This window comes from Ascaphus truei, chromosome 14 (genome assembly GCF_040206685.1).
Source record: "Ascaphus truei isolate aAscTru1 chromosome 14, aAscTru1.hap1, whole genome shotgun sequence".
Taxonomy (NCBI): Eukaryota; Metazoa; Chordata; class Amphibia; order Anura; family Ascaphidae; genus Ascaphus; species Ascaphus truei.
Genome location: NC_134496.1, coordinates 46,667,205 through 46,683,387, shown reverse-complemented (window position 1 = coordinate 46,683,387; position 16,183 = coordinate 46,667,205). Strand labels below are relative to the sequence as shown.

The window sequence follows — 16,183 nt, the reverse complement described above, 5'->3', positions numbered from 1 at the left end:
GGGAGAGTAGATAAGTAATGTTTATAAAGTAATAGTATAGATCAGGTCACCCTGTTTATTATGTTGTAGATAGGGACAGTACTCGTTAGGTTAGGATCCCCGAAAAACGTAATGGCGTTCCGAATAAGTAATATAAAGGAATATGGCACGCCATAGAGGGCCCCCAAAAAGATGGCTCAAGGGTGCCGGCGGATCAGCTCTAACCATGGATCGGCGCTAATATTCCACAGCAGTCTGTATGGAAGTGGCAGTTCCCAATCAAGCACCAGGTACCGGGTCAAATAAGAAAGACCCGTCAGGATTCCCATAGGTGCCCAGAAAAAGCGGATTAACACCGAGAAGCAACAGGGGGGGGAGGGTCCCACACTTACTCAGAGCAACTAAATCAAAGTACTTTCATCAGAGTATTATGAGTGGGCAATGATGGAAGAACTATATTCATGTATATCTGTTATAAAATACAGTACAATGTTATTTATATATGTGTAAAAACAGTCCCTGTCCACTGGGACACGAATAAATTACTGTTGTACTCCAAAAATTCCTGGCGCCCATTTTTCGACAACCTTACTACCTCATCGGCCATCCGCCTGAATCCAGTCTATGTGTCAAGGTAACCCATGCGAAGTAGCCATATATATCCTAATCATGTAATCTCCCTAGAAGACGGACAGGAGTTACTTAGCCATTAAAATGCTTAGGCAGACCAAAAAAGAACGTTGTACATGATATTAAGTTGGTTACTGTTATAATCCATTATAGAGATCTATAGAACATGGTGTCCCCTTACTTAAAAAGAAACAGAAAAAAAAAATGCAAAGTGCTATTAAAAACGCAGCACCGTGTTTATTTGAATCACATTACTATGAAAGAAATGAAATTACAGCTAAGGCTCAACCCCCTTATAACGCGGTGCTTGGGGTCCAAAGAATCACATCGCGTTATAAGCGGATCGCGTTAGAAATAATGTACCATTGTATGCGTTGTACAATAAAGTATTTAAGACGCCAATAATCGTGTTGTAAAGTATTCATAATTCCGAAAAATTGGGAGCCACGCTTACATCACGTTATAAGCAGATTTGCGTTGTAACGGATCGCGCTATAACGGGGTTGAGCTGTATTTGTTATTTCTATGCTAAAAATATATAAAACCAGAAAACTACAAGCAGGTATACATTTATCCCTGAAATAATACTGCACCTCAATGCACAGAAAATAAAAAGATATTGCAAAATGACATTGGCACAAAAAATATATATTTATATTTCAGAATAAAATACAGGGAACTACAACTTAAGCAAACCGCTGATCAGTATCTGCTAGACGCGTAAAGGTTGGGTTATCCAGTGGTTTTAATATTCCTTTCTACAAACTGGGAACAACGCGTTTGCACAAGGACAGAGCCTCACAAAGTCTTGCGCACTGATTCGTATACTGTTTACTAAAGAAATGTCGCATTTACAGCATCACTTGCAACTTAGAAATGTAAAAATGCTGTATTGAGAATGTGCAAGTCGAGCCAGGGAAATGGCACATGCAGCAGCTTTCCTGGGCTGAGAATTTCCCTTCTTAGAGGAAATAAAGATATCACGTGAGCACAATCACATCACAGACAGGTCTGCAGTCCTGCTTTCCCCATTATCTCTCAGTGCTTCCACTGCAGCCAAGGGTTCTGGGTAATGTCAGGCACACAGTAGGAGCAATTTGAATTTCTCTCTTTCAAGAAGAGACAAAAATGGTGTTTGAGAAGGCACACAATTAGCCTGGGTTGTGTCTTGTGTTTCTAGTACATAGAGGCTCACAGACATAGGCTTTATGCAGGTGGACATTTTTACTGTTCTGTTCACAGTATAATTTACAGCTGAGAAATCAATCCAAATAGTATTGTAACATGCCATTTGCATGCGCTATGTTTCATTTCTGTCCCAGCCTTCTTATTAGATTCAGATTGTGGAGACGGGACATAACTGGAGGGAACACAATAAAGAATGCAATGTTAACGTTTTGATGAAGCCCAAAGAATAATTTCAAACCTCACACAGCAGACTAAATAACATGAGAGTTCTAAATGCCCATTTTACACAATGTAGAATACTTGATTGCATCTTTATATCAAAGTGTCACTAAGAGGAGAGAGAACAGAGATACATGTTATTCGTTACTCACTGTTTCTACGGGGGTGGGGGATACTGTAGTTCTACATAAACCCTTTTTTTTTTTCTGAAAATGAACTTGTGGGATAAGGACCTGTGATTCTCCGGATATTGATTTTTCATGAATTCAGAGTCATATCTCAAAAGTACACGTTTGAAAAATAATAGACCGCAGAGAAATAAAGGGAAAGAGCAATCATAATAAATCTCGGTAGTTGAAAACGAATTTTCAGATCCAAACGGCTTTTGGTTACTTCCGTACGGCATGGAGGACTAATGACTATATTTTAAAAGTGAAAAATATCAGGAGACATTACTCGGCTTGGTTTGATGCTTCTACATAACTTCTTGAAAGCCAATAATTTCAAGCCTTGACCTTCAGTCGCCAACAGTGTTTACACAGCAAATGGCCGATAAATACTGGAAATAACTGTCTCTCGTAGAAGGAATGTGAATGCTTACAGAAGAAGCATGTGCTTCCATTACAAGTCTTTTGTAATAATATATATATATATATATATATATATACACTGTATATATATATATATATATATATATATATATATATATATATATATACACTCATATATATATTATATATGTGTGTATATATATATATATATATATATATATGTAGCCTTTTTTCCCTCTAGCATGAAGGGACTAATGGTGCTGGCGTTACCTGTGGGCTCACAGAGAGCTGAGCCTCCGCCACTGGGAGCCTGGGTTAACAAACATATAAAGTGGCAGTGCCTCCACCTGCACAGGATCCCAATTATATGAGTTAACCCCGAACAGGAACAAATAATAACAGCTCACAGATTACGGTATGCAATAACCTTTTACTGTTATATATATAAACTAATCAACCCTACTGGTTACAGCTATCACAGTTATACTAGCAGGGCTTTTTCCCACCACCGTGTACCCCACACCGTGTCCACAATACCAGAAGAGTCCCAGGGTCGCCTCACCCTCTCAGTGTCCCCCAAAAGATACCTCCCTTATAGGCGTGATCAGTACCTTACTGTACAGTAGTGTTGGTGCACGTTTGGTGAACAGGTATGTCCACACCCAGGCACGCTGACAAGGAGAGGTAATGGGATCCACCGATCCTGCGATATCCTCCGCCGGCCGAAGACCTCTCACTGAAGTGCCACTTGCGGTGATAGTCGCCCTCTCTCTTCAGTCTGGTCCCAGACTGCAGATAGCAAGATGCTCCAAAAGCAGCTGTGGCCCTAATCTGGCTAACCACTAAAGGCAGGGTCCCTAACTAATGGGGCCTTCCCTAGAGCAGCCACAATCTAGGGTGAGTTAGGCCTAGCTGGGGCTTAGGGGGTGTCTCTGGCCTAGTGCAGAGGGTCACAGACCCCTGCACCTACACACCTTCCCCTGTCCATGTTCCAGCTCCAACTGCCTTCCTTAAACTCGCGGAATGTAACTGCAGAAAATCTCTGCCGCACGATTGGCTCCCTGGCGTCACGTGTCACATGGCCCTATGCCTGCTGGGGGCTGTTGTCCCTTGCAGAGCCTTCTAACATGGGAGGTAAGGAGAAACATATATATATATATATATATGTATATATGTATATTTATGTATATATATATATATATATATATATATACCCATATATTATATATTTCTAGACTATATAATTACTATGTTACTATATATTGTGCACTGTGAATATCCAATTGCACATAAAAGTAACAGCAGTCCACAGCATCTTAAAAATCTTTACAAACGACTTACTGTATCTTAGTCCTTTGGTATGTATTGCTGCACTGCACAGCAAATCTCTAATTACATTAAGTTGTGTGATGGATGTTTTATAAATCTGTATGGAAAACTTCTCATTTTCAGTGTATCACCATTCCAAAGGCTATGTGTTCATGGGAAGGGGTCTAAATTCCTTTGCATGATAGTAAGAAACACTTGTGAGCATGTTCACATGCCAGGGTCTGGGGTTAGAAGGACGAGAATGGCAGAGAGAAAGCAGGGCATGTAGATCAAGAGAGGAGGACAGGGCAGAGTTGTAGTTTCTGTCCAGGTTTTCAGGGTCTGTAGCAGGGCTGAGAGAGGAGAGGGAGGAGCGTAAAGTGGAATCAAAAGCTGGTAGGTTAGAGATAGAGAAGGGGAGAAGCGAGAGAAAGAAAATGAGATGAGCTGATGTCAGAGAGAGAAAAGGGGGAAATGGAGAAATCAGAGAGAGAAAAGTTTTTGGTGAAAACCAGTCTAGGTAGTGGTCATCCTTGTGGGTGCTGGCTGCAGTCCACTGTTGAAGGCTAAATGAAGAGGTTAGAGAGAGAAAGTGGGAAGCCCAAGGGGGAGAGGGGTCATCGATGTGACAGTTGAAGTCCCCAAGGAGAAGAACAGGGGAGTCTGAGGAGAGAAAGAAAGAGAGCCAGGATTCAAAGTGAGAGAGAAAGGCAGAAGGGGGATGAGTATGAGGTATGTGGGCGATAGATGACCGCCACATGGACCGGGAGAGGAGAGAAGATCTGGACTGTGTGAGCCTCCAAGGAGAGAAAAGCAAGAGAGGAAGGAATTGGAAGGGTACAGTAACGGCAGAGAGAGGAGAGGAGGTGCCCCATGCCTCCACCCCTGCCATCAGGGCATGGAGTGTGGGAGAAAGAAAGGCCACCATAAGAGAGGGTAGCTTCCAGAGCAGAGTCAGACTGAGTGAGCCAGGTCTCAGTTATAGCAAAGAGAAGCAGAGAGTGACAGAAAAAGAAGTCATGTACAGAGAGGAACTTGTTAGAGAGGGAGTGAACATTCCAAAGGGCACAGGAGAAAGGGAGAGGAGGGTGACAGGGGATGGGTATGAGGTTAGAGGGTTTGGCACCAGAAGGAGTACAAGTTGCATGTGGGAGGTGAGGACTAGACCATGAAGAAATAAGGCAGGTATCAGGATTGGGAGAGATATCCCCAGAAGCAAGGAGGAGAAACATGGAAAGAAGGAGAATGTGTGAGGAGGATTTGTAGGGGTGTGTTTTAGTGCAGAGGATATAGCTGTTTAGTGTCAGAGGGTGCGGGAGATTATTTGAACTGAGAAGTGGTGAAGGAAGGAGAGATGGAGATATATGAATGGAGTTAGAGACATAATGAGGCTGATAGAAATAAGTGCATAATTTGAAAAGAAGTGAGGTCATAGCAAATATAGATAGTAAAGGTGGCGTCACAGCAATAGTTAAGTGCTGAGATGTGCAGTCTGGGATAGATAATATCTTCCTTTCCAGCGTAGTTCAAATGCAGAAATCAGGGCCAGAAGGTGTTGTGTTGTCCACTCCTTTTGAACTCCCTTTTAAACTCCAGCAATGCCTGCTACTTAAAATGGGCTACTTCAAATATGGCCTGCTTTAAAATCAGGCTGCAAACAGCACAGGCTGCTGTGCTTTTAGTTATATAGCTCTTGTACAGTATATGTGGGGTTAAGGGTTAATACACACAGCTATCTAGCTGACCCACTTTTCATCTATCACATGATCACCTTAAAACGCTTCCACCACCAAGTAAATATCATCACTAGCGACTCGTGGACCCTGTTCACTAAGAAAAATATGTAATAAATAGATAATTAACACACAAAAATCAATGTAGCAACACGCATCCGAAAATGTAATCGCTGTAATGTTCACAAGGTGTAAAGTTCAACTAGAGCCCAAAAGACAATACTTATTACATTTTACATTTAATATACAAAAGTAGTACAGTGCTTAGGTTACAGTTAAAAGGTTGCAAGAAACATACAGTACAATATATGCAGAGAGTTCATCAAATAAAAGGGTAAAAGCAGGATTCCTATATTTTACCACATAACAAATTCTGATTCCTTCCAAAGAGGTCATTAGAGCATGGCAGATGAGAATTCAGGTGTCTCACATCAGGGCACACCTCTTGTTAAATTCATATTCTAAATGCATGGTTTTTATCCTAAACTTCCCATGTTGGAAACTGGATAACCCCACCATCTAGGCGTGTCCTTAATCTCCTCCACTCATCAATCTACAGTGATACCTTAATGGCTTGAGGAGAAATGATGCTTTCCTTTTAATCGAAAGGTGGCTGAATATAGAAAATGTCCAATATCTTTATTTCTATAACACGCAAAATAATGCCATCTTCACTGTTACACTTTTATCATTAAAATACACGCGTAGACACCACTTTTGCAAGCGCAACTTATACGTTTGCATGTGAAAACAGTTACCGGAGATATAACATAGACCAACCTTTAATTTTTGGTCTTCACTTCAACAGCGGAATCAACCGGTTAAAAATATATTCTTCACCTCCTTGTGAACTGTATCTTATGCCACATCTCATATTTAGTAAACGTCTAAAGAAAATGCAAGATGAACTTCATATCATCTTTCTCTGTTACTCACGGGGAATATTTAAAGAATGAGAGGTCCCTATGAGGTTGACACCCAGGACCTCTGGTACGTCTGGGTTCTGTCACCTGACATCCATAATATACACACACAATTTTAGTGGGCCATCACTGAAAACCGCAGGTTACGCCGTGGTACTCTGGGTACTTTCACCTGTCACCCTCATCTGCACATCTCCTTGTTTTAAGGGTCAATAAATTCCTTATGCTCGTTTGATTTTACATTTATTAAATGTAGATCTTTTAAAAATGACTGTTAACCCTTGGTGTCCCAAATTAATAAAATACTGAATATTTTTATTGCCTTATGCCCGGTCTCGTCATTTTGAGGATGGTTGCTGGCCTTGCATTGTGAAGCTGGCCGTGGCTACAAGCTTACTTGTTCATCTGGTTTGTCTGCATGATAGTCGAAGAATAAATTAAGAATTGCAATTGGAGACCAGGTTTTGTGATCTCTTGATACTGTATATCTTTGTAAAACACATTTCAAACAAAGTTCAAATTAAGTGTGACTGTAATTTTAATGACTTACTGTGCATAATTAATTGGAAAAATGCTTACCAAATCACTCTATTGCCAATCTACTATCTGCCTCTAGAGTGCTTTATACACGCTTCATGTCTCCTACATTATTTTAAACCAGATCCTCAAAGTAACTTTGATACATTTCAGGGATCAAGTTTCTCCTCGTATCTTACAGTCTGTGTAAAAGTAATACAATTACTGATTTTTAAAAACTAGCCGTATAGTTTAGCTAGAAAATAGATTTGAATGATCAAGAAATTAAAATTAACATCTACATTTACAGTAGAGATTTATGCCAATCTCTCCATGTTTAGGAACTCAGAAAGTATGAAGCTATTTATAGGGTCAGAAAACACCTAATTATTAAGAAAAAGCTTGCAAATACACATTATTATTACTCTTTGTTTTTGCCTTGACAATCATATTTTGGACTAATATCCCTAATATAGGATCAGGGTAATTTATTACAGTCTTCAACATCTAGATATTCAAACAACTTTATCTTTTGTTTTACTTCCATTCTGTAGGGATTTGTGGGACTCATAATGTAACATAACAGATAAACCATAAGGCATACAGATAAATATGCAGACCATTCCACTGCCAGTGTACTTTTTTTTAATCATAGGCTTCTCTTTTTAAACAGTGTGGTTTTTTTTGCATTCTACCCAATTATAGACTGTTAAAAATGTAATGCCTGACAGAAACCATCATACCATGTTGTCTGTCAGATTTTAAGGAAATAGTGAATATCACAGGTAGTGGAGATCGTGGTCCATGTGTATAAAGGCAAAGTGAAATAAAAATGTAGCAAAGAAAACATTTTCATTAAAATTAATCGGATTATTTTTTATTTGCCTCAGAATTGCCTTATGCATCTGCCCACATAGGTTTTGTTTCACATCTACATGGAGGATAAAACGAACGTGACAGTATATGCTGTCGCGCCCCCCCGAATATTCTTCCACCAAACGTACATTCGCGTCTCTTATGCCATCACACTTGATGGCGATGCGTGCAGAGGTGAAGACAGGAGACTTGCTTTGGGAAAATAAAGGTAGGCTTTTATTTTGCCAAAGTGCATCAATAAAAAATACAGGCTTTTCCTCAGCCAAGGTGCAGCACAACACAGTATGGGGCTTTCCTTGGCCAAAGCTCAGTTTCCCCAGCATATGACAGTACATATACGTCTATATAGATATCCGGTGTCCCTTGGCATCAAGGATATGGGGATATGGCCTGCATACCTTCGTGTTCCTAAGGATCATGGATACACGTGTGGTCTGTATGCAGACCAGGGAGAGACAGGAAACATGTCCCTTTCCTGCCTTTAAAACCCTTGCCAGAGTCAGGTGGGCACGTTAGTAATCCTGCCTTGCTCCAGGCAGGGATTAACCACTACCTGTCCGACACCCAACAGCTCTAGCTGTTGTAAACAGGCTTTCCCTGTTACAGTGAAGTATTTAGAAAGCAATGGTAATAGTACTTGGAAAGGGATGTCCATTCACACAATTGTCATTTTGTGTGCAGTATTGTAAGTAAACCAAGGGTTATCTCGCAGTAATTACTATTATTACTCGATTTCTTATGCTGAATACAAATGGAGTACACAGGTCCAGACTAACTAAACGCCACAAAATCAGGGGCAAATATGGTGACATTACCTAAATCCGTAATGGACATTATTTGCCCCGAGTTTTATGGCGTACAAAAAAATGATATGCAAAAATAACGTCCGGACAAGAGCTCATTAGCACTGGGTTAACCTGTTGTTATATCAGGATAGCACTCCATTATCTTCTAACAACGTGATGTTATTTAAGTCTTGGCGTTGCTCCCAGCCCAACCATGAAACTGGGTTTTTGGAGGAGAGTAGATAAGATGGAAATAATGCAGTAAAATTACAATAAGAATGAAGTGAAACCACAAGCTGGCGGCACACTGAAATTGGGCTTTTGTAACGTTATCTTCTGGCGTTAACATTAATAGAGCCGTGTGAGTAGGGTATTCTGATGCTAGCCGCTCACTTCCCTATCATTTGCATACCATTTCCCCTAACATCTGGTCTTTATAATGCTAGACTTTTAATACGACGTTAACATTCCATTACTTTCTTGAGTGAGTACAGATTAGCATTACATCAATGTTGGTGTTTAGCGAGTTTGGACCCCAGAGAAAGCAACAATAAAGTAGGACCAGGTGTACGGAGTCAATGTTACAGCCTTAAAAGTAGGTGAACACCGTTTAAATTCCAGTGACAGAATCTTATGACCTTGAGAAAGGCATATAACCACCATCAGGTTCACCTTATCACTAGGCACCAAAATGTAGGGTATAAATATTACAAAATACCAACTTGCGCCTGCATAAATTCTATGTGCAGCGCAACGTACCATGCAGCGTTATAAACGTTTTCTTAACATGTGATGTCTCGCGCACAGATAATGTCACTTTGCGACTGGATCTAACATTGCTAATTCCTTTGCATACAAATGTTGGCTATTAAAAATATTACACTGGTTAAAAATAACTGCAATGCCATCTAACTGACAGTATTGCATTATGATCGCTTATAAAGCGTGTTTGAGATTTGCTGTTTTCAGTAGAACAAGTTTCATAGATAAATCTTGCATTTAAATTTGGTAACATGTGTGAACTTTTCTGCCGGTGTAGATACAATGATGTTAGCAGATTTTTCATATCTGCCCTTTACAGATATAGATTTCATCCTTACAGAACAGGCATTCATTTGAATATGCCATTTGCCAGTGCTAGAATACACGGGAGTACCCGTGCTGGTGATATCTGTAGAAAAATATTGTAGAATAAATTGAAAAATAAGAAAAAATGGACTTGCATAGTGAATTAAAAGATATGAGGAGAGCTGATGGAAAGCAGCCATATTAAAAGGGGCAATTCCTCCTTGGGCTAAATTTAACTAATTCCAGTGACCTGTTTAAGGGGTTTCATATGGGTAGAATGGGTAGTATGACTCTACTTTTCATTCAAAAGGTAGAGTCCAAGAGGATATGGTGCTCTGACCCAATAAAGACTAAGGGGCACAAGCTATAAGCGGTCATAAAAAAAATCGCCGGGCCATTTATTTCACCTGTTTTTTGAGCGTTGCTATCACGGCTTCAGAAAGCCTCAATTTCCTGTGATAGCAAAATCCCCAAACCGGGCGAGTAGCCAGCGGCGTGATGATCGCCTCTCTGAAAAGGCCTTACCCGGCGTTCCTTTAAGATGCACAGAGAGCTGCACAGAGAGAGCCGCCTCTCCCTGCGCAAATCTCGCCAGGGATCAACATTTTTTAATATAAAATGTAATACCAGTGTAGATGAGCAGGGGGTCTCCGGAGCACAACCGTATTGATTTCAGGTGTGGGGACCCCCTGCTTCCCGAGATACAGGCCCCGTTATGTAGTGCCGGTATCTCCTATGCATTTTATTTCCACGGTTACAACAGCCAAGTGCAGCAGAGAAGTCCAAAGGAATGCAGACGGCAAATGGCTTGATGGATGTGTGCTTCCAGTGACATTGTTTCATACATATGGGCTTATTCTGTAAGGTGTGGTAAGCGCAGGTGACGTGCTATCGCATGAAAAGCCCCATTGAAGTCAGAGGGAATTTTTATGCAATAGCACGTCATCCGCGCTTATCACACCTTACAGAATAAGCCCCATGGAAATGGGTGACTAATACGCAGTGAATATGGCGTTTCTTCGCAGCCGCAGATATTCACAGCTTAGGTCTAAAAAGGGAAATACGCGCCCCTGTGTGGGTGTACAATACCGCCGGCCGACATCGCACATTGGATGACAAAAGTTTATACATTCTATTCATTGCAATATACTTTGCATATCCTGTTAGCGTATGAGGTTTCAAGGGATATATATTTATATACTGTAGCACTTGGGACTGTACTAAAATATCTCTCTCAACCTCTCTATACGCTCTCCCCTCTCCCCCCGCCCACCCGTCTCCCTCTGCGAAGAATTTACACTCAAATGTTGAGAAATTCGCCCATCTCTATTCATACAGTGCACCAGGCGTGGGCAACTCTAGTCCTCAAGGGTCACCAACCGGCCAGGTGGCTCAGTCGTTCACGTCTACATACTGTAGTTAACCATGGTCACATCTTCTACTAACTCAATCATTGAGCCACCTGTGCTGAAGCAGGGATATCCTGAAAACCAAAACCAGTTTGTGGCCCTTGAGGACTGGTGTTGGCCTCCCCTGCAGTAGACTAAGGCCACGTTTATAGGGCCGGCGGCGCGACCGATGACGTCACCCGTCGCCACTGGCAAAAGTTGCACTTTAGTTTGGAGCGACAAGGCCAGTGATGTCACGAAGGGGGCGGGCAGAGTGCAGTAGGCGCTCTGTGATTGGTGTAGAGACAGTCACATGTGCGACTGTCTCTCCCAAAATCAAATTGCAATGGCTTCCAAATATTTTGGTGTTCCGTCGCGCTTACTATAAGCGCATGCGACAGATTCTATGTATTTGTTTTGGCACGACGTCGCGTCTCCGGGCACTATAAGCGCAGCCTAAGGCCTCGGTCCCGCTGCGCTCGTTGGCGCGGGCGGCAATGTAGCGAGTTCCCCACCAGCAGGGGAATCCTAGCGAGCCGGTCCCGGTCCCCACTGGCTGCACAGCTGACTACACGCTGTGGCGCGTCAGCCGCTGGACACACCAGAGAATGGTGTTTTCTAGCTTCGACGCGTCACGTGGTGTGGCTGTGAGCCAATGGGGAGGGGAGGCTGCGGGAAGAGGAGGGGCTTCGGGGAGCGGGGAGGAGTGTGGAGTGAAAGCAGGTGAATGCCTGTCTGTATATGTGTGTGCCTGAGTGCCTGTGTGTGTGTGTATGTGTGTGCCTGAGTGCCTGTCTGTGTGTGTGCCTGAGTGCGTGCGTGCGTAGCTGCCTCTGTCTGTGTGTGTGTGTATGAGTGCGTGCGTGCCTGTCTGTGTGTGTGTGTGTATGAGTGCGTGCATGCCTGTCTGTGTGTGTGTGTGTGCCTGCATGTGTGTGCGCGCGTGTGTGTATGAGTGCGTGAGTGCCTGCCTGTGTGTGTGTGTATGTGTGTATGTAGAGAGCCCGAGTCCGTGGAGGGAGGGGGGGGGGGAAGAGTAGCGGGTCCCTCCTGCAGCCCGTGGAGGGAGGGGGGGGAGAGTAGCGGGTCCCTCCGCTCAAGCCACGCCTCCCTGTCAAACCTCCCACCTCCCGCCCACCTCCCGCTCCCGCTCCCTACAGACCGCAGATCGCGGTCTGTGTATCTCAGCGCACCGCCTGTCAGCAGCGCGGTTGCGCTGACTCTGGGAGCGGGGCCTTAGCCTTAAGCATTGCTGCCTCTCTGAAGTGATGCTGTATATAACTGAAATGGGCTCATTTGCATCTTTCTTTATATCTGCATTTTATACACTGTGATCTTTAAAGAAGCTACTGTATCTAATACGTCTGTTCACTTCGTATGTATGAGTGGGAGACACTTTACCTTTCCTGTGAGGCAGAATGAATATAAAGGTAGTGATATTTCCAGAGAAAGCAGATAGAGGACACTACAATGGATCCATTTCTTGTATTATGTTGAATATTGCAGATTGCTGCTTTTGAAGGTGAAAACGGGGCTGTGGTACAGCACATGGCAAACAGCCTTGTAAAGGTTTTCATGTCTTATACTTTGCTCTGTAACACATACTTAAGTTGCACAACGCCTGCAATATGTTACTGTACATATTCCAAGTTGCTTTCATATTAAATTATTTCCTTCTCACATTTATGTTGTGATGAGCGATGCTGCCGAGGAAGCATAAAATGGGAACAAAAATGGAATCAAATGTCAAACATTCTATAATGAAAAAAAAAAGGTTTGGCAGCGGGTGACCCTATTAACTGTTTCTATCATCCTCTACTTGTCTCTTGGTATCCACCAACATGATGTGCCCACTGGTTCCTTGCACGGAGCCCATTTATTTTCCAGCTGACAAGGTAATAGCCACAGGCTTCCTGTAGGCACACACTAAAATATCAGCAAGATGGATTTGGGCATACTGTATTTACTTTCTAGTAGAAAAATAAATAGAATAAAAAAATATTTATATACTCATGTTTACACCCTCTAACACAGGAGTTCTCAACTCCAGTCCTCAAGACCCCCTGACAGGTTAGGATTTAAGGATATCCCAGCTTCAGCACAAGTGGCTCAATCAGTGGCTCAGTCGGAGACTGAGCCACTGATTGAGCCACTTGTGCTGAAGCTGGGATATCCTTCAAATTTGTCCTTTTGGGGAAGCCTTGACAACCCCCTACCATGTAAGCAAACACAATTGGAGAGCAAATGATGGGGTATATGTATCCTGAACAACATGCAAGAAATACATTTTCACTGTTTTTTAGAAGTGGAATATTGAAACAAAAATAGAAAACTGAGATAAAAACGAATTATAAAAACCCTCACATTATCACCGTTAGAGGTAAATGCTACATCTTTATTGACTTCAGTTGGGGATTTGGAGCTGAAAATATCCCGAATGGCTGCTTACGGATTAGACAGAATTAACTCCTTAGTCGTTGCATGAATTGTAAACTTTGTATAGCCAAACATTTTACAGATGTCAAAGAATATGCGCAGCACATACAAATACCACGTGTGAGCACAGTCACATGTCTTAGACAGGTCTGCAACCCTGCATTTAGCCATTATCCCCAGGGATTCTGGGTAATGGCACTCAGTACAGTATGTCACATATGTACACATGTTGTCGTATTTTGGACCATAAAATGAAATATAATGAAATTGATCATTGCCTTTTTAAATATATTTTTAATTTGCTGGAGAAAATACCACATACCCTAAATAAATAAGTATTGGTAAAACACTGCACATTTTGATTTTAATTAGAAAAGACTTGGTATCCCTCTGCACTTTCCTGAAGAAAAAAAAAAGCCTTTTAATTTGGTCCCGTGGAGACCCCCTTAAATTCATCTCACAGAAGACTCTGTTTTTACTTGCTACAGTAGATCACATACCAATGATTTTGAAATGTCTAATTATGACTTTTTAGCTTGTGAATTAACCAACTACTGTAAGTGTGTAACTCAACGCAGAACGATGCAAAACCATTTACCAAATTGTATTCTGAATTGTATGATGTCTTGACATCTACAGGTTACAATGGCAATAGTCAAATTTAGTTCTGCTATATCCCTTCAAAATATGGGCAGTGTAAGGGCTATCAAAGCTATTGACTTATTAACTTTGTACAGTTATGGCTAAGGCTGCCTTATAGTGCTGGCGACGGTGACGGTGCGAGGGAGTGATAGTGCTACCAAAAATCTGGTAGTCACTGATATTTGATTTTTGGAGAGACAGTCGCCATGTGACTGCCTCTAAACCAATCACAGAGCGCCTACTGCACTCTGCCCTGCCCTTTGGTGACGTCACTGGCCTTGTCGCCAGCGACGTCTCTCAAACCTGAAATACATCTTTTGTGATGGGTGACGCCATCCGTCGCGTCGCCGGCACTATAAGCGCAGCCTTATGTGCATAAGTGATATTATGCTTGTAACGTAACACTTTTACTGCAAAATCACTGGAAGAATTATTTCTATTGCCAATGATCCCACACACAATGGCAATTTTGTTTTGCAATTTGTGATAAATTATGTTATATGGCAATAACTTTATATTGACTAACTTCATGTACCCTGTGCAGAATATATATATATATATATATATATATATATATATATGTATATATATATATATATATATATATATATATATAGCAACTGTAAATATTACTGTATGTTCATTTGCATGTCTTAGACAGGTCTGCAACCCTGTCTTTCCCCATTGTCACCCAGCATACAGCGCTTCCACTGCAGCAAGGGATTCTGGGAAATGACATGCAAATGAGCACTCAGTGCCACCTTTTGTCTCAAGCTCATATATATATATATATATATATATATATATATATATATATATATATATATATATAATCAAAAAATAAATAGATGATACCGTTCTGTGGCTAACGAAATGCTTTTATTTGTGCGAGCTTTCGAGATACACTGATCTCTTCTTCCGGCGATGTTACAATGAATGAAGCAAGGATAACTTAAAAACAGTGTCTCTTGGAATGTTATCTGTGCTTCTCCTTCCCCCGGTGTGGATGTGTTTTATGGCTAGAGGTGTCAAAGGGTAACTGAAAGCAAGTGAAGAAAGATTGTGTATGTGTATCAGTGTGAATAAAAATGAATGGAGAGCCCACAGTATAAACAGTGCTCTACACAAGGTGTGTGTGGAGTGAGAGGGATATAAATGGTGTGGGTGGGTGTGGAAATGTGAGAACGGAAATGTGCCACAGAACGGTATCATCTATTTATTTTTTGATTATTGAAGCTCGGCTAACACGGTACTGATACCTCTACATGTATATATATATATATATATATATATATATATATATATATATATATATATATATAATGTTAGTAATCCATATTCAAAACAGATTTTTAAAAGGTTACTTATTTGCACTGAATATCAAATGTAATATACAAAGAATATATTGTAGGCTGAGAGTCAAAATCCTATTACACAGCATTTCACAGGCTACTGCTAAAGTCCCAGAGGAGCAAGTATGAACAAAGTGCAGTGCTCATGCATGTAGAGGGCAGGTAAATAACAAGGGAATACTGTTTAACTGCCTGGCTGCCTTCAGCAGTAGACAGGTTTTTATGGCGAGTGTCATACCCACTAGCTAATCCTGAGACAGTGTACAATCGATGAGTAGACAGCTACACATATTACTGCAGGTGCTAAGTAAGCCAGTTTCTGACAGCTATCCTTGGTCCTGTAGAAATACACTCATACAGGTTTTGACAGCTCAACAGTTAGTGGCTTCTAGGCCAAGGTTATTACTTAAGGAGTCTAAATGATGGAACACATATGTGGGTTGATATGTGGATTTGGTCCACTAAGCACTTGACACATCTAGGTTGTTATAAGAATACAGAGCATATAAAATGTAATATATAATTATCTGTGTATAAACTTGCGAGTCTGCATTAAAAATACTTGCATCTACAAAAATAGTATTTTTTG

At 41.4% G+C, this 16,183-nt stretch overlaps 1 protein-coding gene and 1 long non-coding RNA gene across 4 annotated transcripts in view; one reads left to right on the top strand and one right to left on the bottom strand.

The window, feature by feature from the left end:
- The window catches only part of NAALADL2 (N-acetylated alpha-linked acidic dipeptidase like 2), a 418,513-nt gene that overhangs the window by 382,386 nt on the left and 19,944 nt on the right, over positions 1 to 16,183 (top strand). The gene's annotated exons all lie outside the window — the stretch shown is intronic.
- LOC142465496 (uncharacterized) lies at positions 1,815 to 3,555 on the bottom strand. Its single transcript, XR_012787890.1, has 2 exons — positions 3,179 to 3,555; positions 1,815 to 1,969 (listed from the first exon to the last, which is right to left on the bottom strand). It is a non-coding gene; the product is annotated as an uncharacterized LOC142465496 (long non-coding RNA).